Here is a 6,000-nt window from a genome sequence, read left to right on the forward strand (position 1 = left end):
AGCATTAACTTGTGAAATATTGTTGCTGTTCTGTTATTATTTGTTACTCTTTAGGAGCTTAAGTGGAGAAAAAAAGTGCTTGAAGGAAAGTATTAAAGACACCCATAAAAACAAAAAGCATGAATTAGCTCATTTGTTTAAAGGTAGGGTAGGCAATGTTTTTCATAAACACTGTTTGTTATACTGGTTAAAACTCTCCTGATAGCAATCAATAATAGAAGTGGTCTAATTATTAAAAAATATACATATATCTTCTGTGAAAGTCTCAGGACCAAAAAAAGTTTGTGTTCTGAAGACAAACAAAGGTCTTACGGGTTTGGGACGACATGAGGGTGAGTACTTAATGACAGAAATTTCATTTTTGGGTGAACTAACCTTTTAAGTTGTTTATGGTCATTATTATTGTAATGTTATGTTACTTTGAGACATGAGGTAATTTAACGGAATCTCTCATGACGCTTTGCAGACTCTGCTCTGGCTGTGTGTGTTCATGTGTTTTAGAGGAGGCGTGGCTTTAGAGAGAGCGCTCTGAAGGGAAGGTGGGATCTCATGCTTTCAAAGCTATAGCTTGCTATTGCTAGCCTCTCCGAAATGGCCTATTTGCCTGAGACTTATTTGACAGGACTTTTCATAGAAGTAAATTTACCAATATTTGTTTGATTACACTGATAAGTACCAACTGATTAAGAATGTTTTCACAACAGAACAGGTGTGGTTATCAGAAGATACTTTACTGGAAACAGTATCACTCCATCCTTGAAAACTACAAATTAATATAAGGATTTATTTCCAGTGACCCAAAAAGTTTTTTTTTTTTTTTTTTTAATTTTTTAATTTTAGAGAATGAATTTTCTAAAGTGAAATATCTTAATTTAAATTAAAGTAAAATATCTTAATTTAAACAAGGAAAAACTTAAAAAATAACAGTGTTTTCACTAAAACTTTGAATGAAAATTTCTGTAAAATTATTGTTTTTGCACTTTATTTGAATTAAGATATTTTACTTTAATTTTACGGTTTTTGTTTGGCAGCCATAGCTGCCAATCATTTACCGTTTTTTTTTTTTAACAAGTTTTTTGTTTTACAGTGTAGCAATGGTTTCAGCACCTTCCCCAAAAAAGACAGCTCCTCAATCCTCAACACCTCTGTTGAAGCAACAACCCACGAACCCATGAATCATCCATCATAAATTACGTAAGCTCTCTCAAAAACCAATACATGGCTCAGAAGCTTGAATCAGACTTGCTTATAGTGTTCATTACAGCACCTCAGTCTCTACCTAGTGAGGTTCTAAAGCCTTGTGAGGGTTGAATGTTAAATGCAGATTAGCACCAGTGCGAGATGCCAGCCTTCCTGGAACTACACTGCTGAGAGTTTTTTTTTTAAATCACAAATTAATTATAAAATGGGTTATGATGCAATGTGTTAACTACTAAGCTTCAGGAAGCCTCAAAAGTCACTGGGGTCTATTCAGGAAGCCTCAGAAGTCACTGGGGTCTATTAGAAGCAATGAGAAACATTGTGTCGACCATCATGGATACACTGCCTCTTTCCCCTTGTCTCTTTAGAGCATAGCAATGCACATGTGAACAGAATATGAATGACCCAACGCCATATTCTAGCAAAAGTAATGGTAAGTAGAGCAACAGAAAAGCATAAGACAAATGCATGCATAAATATTACACAATCTACCATATTACAGCCATAGAAATAATGCAAACCATTACTCCCTGCAGCATAGATAGATAGATAGATATATAGATAGATAGATAGATAGATAGATAGATAGATAAGGAAATGCTCGAAAATATATGCATCCCTTCAGCGTCAACTTAATAATAATAAAAAATCAGGTTTTCTTTAAAATAGATTTACACAGATCGGTTAGATTAGGCTACGTTTCCTTACCCATTTTTGTCCAGAAATGCGAGCTGTGAGGCGATATCAGTAAACGGGAGCATCACTGCAGCCCTCACAAAACCCCAGTTCATGTAGAATCCATGCACGATGTACGGAGATGCAAGTAAGAGCAGCGCGCTCTAAAGCGCTCGGTGAGCTTTGACAAAGCAAAGCAGGTGCAAAAAAGGGGGAGGGGGGCTGGAAGATCTTCTACAAAATCTGTACAGAAAAAGGGGAATAAATCTACCACCGTTGGTATGTTTTGCTGGACACATAAAATAAGCCCAGTATCCACATCCGGGAAGGAAATGTCTAAACCACATGGGTTTTCAACAGCCTCCCTTTGGGTAAAATCCAGTAGAGTTAGTACTTGGAAGGTTTCTCTGATCGAGATGTGCCCTTTAAAACCACTGCCATATACCGCCGTTCTTCAACGCATTCTGGCCCCACGCTCCTCAGATCTTGCCCACATCCACCACCGCAGTCCATAGATGTAACATAACGTGCTGACTCCGCTGAATGCTGTTGAATGTTACAGCATCACCTCACAGCTTCCTTGAGTCTGCACTCCTTCCTCTCGCCTTCATTTCTCGTGAGCGATGTCCACTGCAGAGCCTCCTCAAAGTTGAACCATAGGCTCGACTGAATCCTTGAGACTCAACATCCAACAATAACATTTTAATTCGTGTTGGTAAGGGGTGTTCTAGCTAATTCTGTCGTTTAATGTCAGCGTATTAAACTTCATACGTTCCCTACGTGAATCTCATCCCACAACGTCTGGGCTCATTTAAAGCGACGTTTGATTGGCGCTGCAGTTTTCCCTTTCTTTCGTGTTGCTTACAAATCGTTGTTGCGCCGGCCAGCTCAATGTTTCGTCAGAAAATGTAAATAGAAAGTGTAAGCACACGGAAAGAGGCACCGTCTGTGAAAATGTGGCTCAGGAGAACGGTATATTTGCAGCGATTGACGGATGATGTATTAAACCTGACACTGCGCGTTTGAAACGCATCTGTTGCTGAATGATGCCCATCATTGTGTGTGTGTGTGTGTGCGTGTGCGTGTGTGCGCGCGCAGTCTTTACTTGCTCATGTCGTCCAAAGCCAAAAGAACAGCGTGATATCTTTATTTAAACTTGACTTTATTAATATGTGTGGATTTTCTCCGTAGTGTTTTTTTCCCCTCTTTTTTTTTTGGCACAAATTGATGTGGGATTGCCACCTACCGGCATTCATCGCCCTCTCGATATTTCTGTTCTCTGCCAAGTTGCCAACCATCACCAGAAACCCTACATCTCTAAATATTAGATGCAGAGAGGCGTTGTAGGTATCATTTTTCCTTTCCTACTATTATGAACACACATAATTAGGTTTTTATCAATTTTTTTTTTTTTTTTTTTTTTTTTTACCAAGGTACTGTATGCAGCTTCAATAAATTATTTGTGAATCCATTAATCATATTTGACACAATTTATTTTACTTTATTTTCTATAAGATTTAGTCCCTCAAACATACTCATTTCGATGGGGTAGAATGAATGACTAAAGGCCTGTTGGGATAAAAGGCCCCTTGAATGTAATTTTCTCCTACACTGCATGGCAACAAAAACTTCTACAGCTCTTTCCAAATAATTTTTGAATAAGTAGGGATTGGATTTTTTTTTTTTTTTTTTTTTTTTTTTTTTTTTGATGAATAAATTTGCAATACATGTGAAAAGTGGGTCTATATTGAAATATAATGAAATGACAAAAGTGATCGAAAATAACTAGGAAAAGGTATGCTATTTGCTGAAGCTTGAAGTATCCTAAAATTCTTTAATAAAAATATTTCCTCACATTATACACCATAACATTATGGCATAACACTATGACCACTGACAGGTGAAGTGAATAACACTGATTATCTCTTCATCACGGCACCTGTTAGTGGGTGGAATATATTAGGCAGCAAGTGAAAGTTTTGTCCTCAAAGTTGATGTGTTAGAAACAGGAAAATGGGCAAGCGTAAGGATTTGAGTGAGTTTGACAAGGGCCAAATTGTGATGGCTAGACGACTGGGTCAGAGCATCTCCAAAACTGCAGCTCTTGTGGGGTGATCCCAGTCTGCAGTGGTCTTATCTGTCAAAAGTGGTCCAAAGAAGAAACAGTGGTGAACCGGCGAGCCAAGGCTCATTGATGCACGTGGGGAGTGAAGGCTGGCCTGTGTGGTCCGATCCAAAGGGCGAGCTGTAGCTCAAATTGCTCAAGAAGTTAATGCTGGTTCTGACAGAAAGGTGTCAGAACACACAGTGCATCGCAGACCAGTCAGGGTGCCCATGCTGACCCCTGTCCACCACCGAAAGCGCCAACAGTGGGCACGTGAGCATCAGAACTGGACCATGGAGCAATTGAAGAAGGTGGCCTGGTCTGATGAATCACGGTTTCTTTTACATCACGTGGATGGCCGGATGCGTGTGCGTTGCTTACCTGGGGAACACATGGCACCAGGATGCACTATGGGAAGAAAGCAAGTCGGCGGAGGCAGTGTGATGCTTTGGGCAATGTTCTGCTGGGAAACCTTGGGTCTTGCCATCTGTGTGGATGTTATTTTGACACGTATCACCTACCTAAGCATTGTTGCAGACCATGTACACCCTTTCATGGAAACGGTATTCTCTGGTGGCTGTGGCCTTTTTCAGCACAATAATGCGCCCTGCCACAAAGCAAAAATGGTTCAGGAATGGTTTGAGGAGCACAACAACGAGTTTGAGGTATTGACTTGGCCTCCAAACTCCCCAGATCTCAATCTCAATCCGAGCATCTATGGGATGTGCTGAACAAACAAATCGGATCCATGGTGGCCCCACCTCGCAACTTACAGGACTTAAAGGATCAGCTGCTGACATCTTGGTGCCAGATACCACAGCACACCTTCAGGGATCTAGTGGAGTCCATGCCTTGACGGGTCAGGGCTGTTTTGGCAGCAAAAGTGGGATGGACACAATATTAGGAAGGTGGTCATAATGTTATGCCTGATACATGCACATTCAGCAGCAAAAGTGAATGCTCTAAAGCATAAGCCTCTATAAAGAATACAAAGTGGAACACTTTGTATAATTGTTCTGATGGATTATGATCATTAATTATCATGCTAAAAGGAGATAGCATGCCATATAGCTTGGAGATTCCTAATATGCTATTAATATGCAGTGCTAAAGCACACTCACGTTCCCTTCTGGAAAATGCAGCTTATGGCAGCTGGCCTGACTTCGACCAAGCCAGTGATTTGCTGGTCTGGATTATTGGCTACTAGGACAGTCATTAACCTGGTGTGGTAGAGTCTATCATACCAGGTCAAGCACTGTTAGCTCTGTCAGGCCTCATTATTTGAGACTTATTTTAGGAGGGATGTGGCATCATATGTAAACCTTATAGGCTGAGAATATTGTGCTTGGTTTTAGTGCTCTGTTGCAAATCTACCTGAAACTGTTCTTTTGCATAGTTCACCTCATGTTAAATTGTAACAGCAGTCTTTTGTAGTGACATGGTCCATTTGATGAGCCTTCACTTTAATCAGTGCAATATACTGTTCACCCTATTCCACTATTCTGTGATCTAATTAAAGGAGAGTTACTGATAGCACTCTCTTTATCACCATTATGGCTTAGAGTAAGGCACTCAACTATAGCTAACTGGTGGGGACTGTCGCTGCAGTTAATGTAAATAGAAAAAGCATAATGAAAAAGAAAAGTAAAAGCAATACAATCACTCCAAACTTTTAAAACAACCTTGCGTTGTTGGTATATATTTCTAGTACATTTTGTATTCCAGAATAGGTACACAACTAGTGCTGAGTGGTAACTTTTTCATCTGGGTGTGCTGTAATGTCCCAATGGCCCACTTGCCTTGTCCATGATGCAAACAAATGCAGATAGTAAACTGTAATGAGGTGCAGTGCGTCAGAGAAATCTGTTTGTATTCAACAGATACAAATCACAGATGAAACACCATAGCAGAGGGAAATTTAAAATTATACAGATACTTCTACCTTATTTGTAGACAAAATTCATCCTCTGAGCATTCTTTGTAATTGAACTCCACTAAGAGCTCATTATGTTGAACACTTA

The 6,000-nt window shown here is 39.7% G+C and overlaps 1 protein-coding gene across 1 annotated transcript in view; it reads right to left on the reverse strand.

Moving 5' to 3' along the window:
* Window positions 1-3,228, reverse strand: part of lrrc4cb (leucine rich repeat containing 4C, genome duplicate b) — a 29,020-nt gene extending 25,792 nt beyond the window's left edge. Inside the window, exon 1 of the mRNA XM_048185129.1 lies at window positions 1,909-3,228. The gene's annotated coding sequence lies outside the window, so the exon portion shown is untranslated. The remainder of the gene's footprint in view (window positions 1-1,908) is intronic.
* Between the last annotated feature and the right edge of the window lie 2,772 nt (window positions 3,229-6,000).

The sequence above is a fragment of the Megalobrama amblycephala genome, linkage group LG3 (assembly GCF_018812025.1).
Source record: "Megalobrama amblycephala isolate DHTTF-2021 linkage group LG3, ASM1881202v1, whole genome shotgun sequence".
In the NCBI taxonomy this organism is placed as follows: Eukaryota; Metazoa; Chordata; class Actinopteri; order Cypriniformes; family Xenocyprididae; genus Megalobrama; species Megalobrama amblycephala.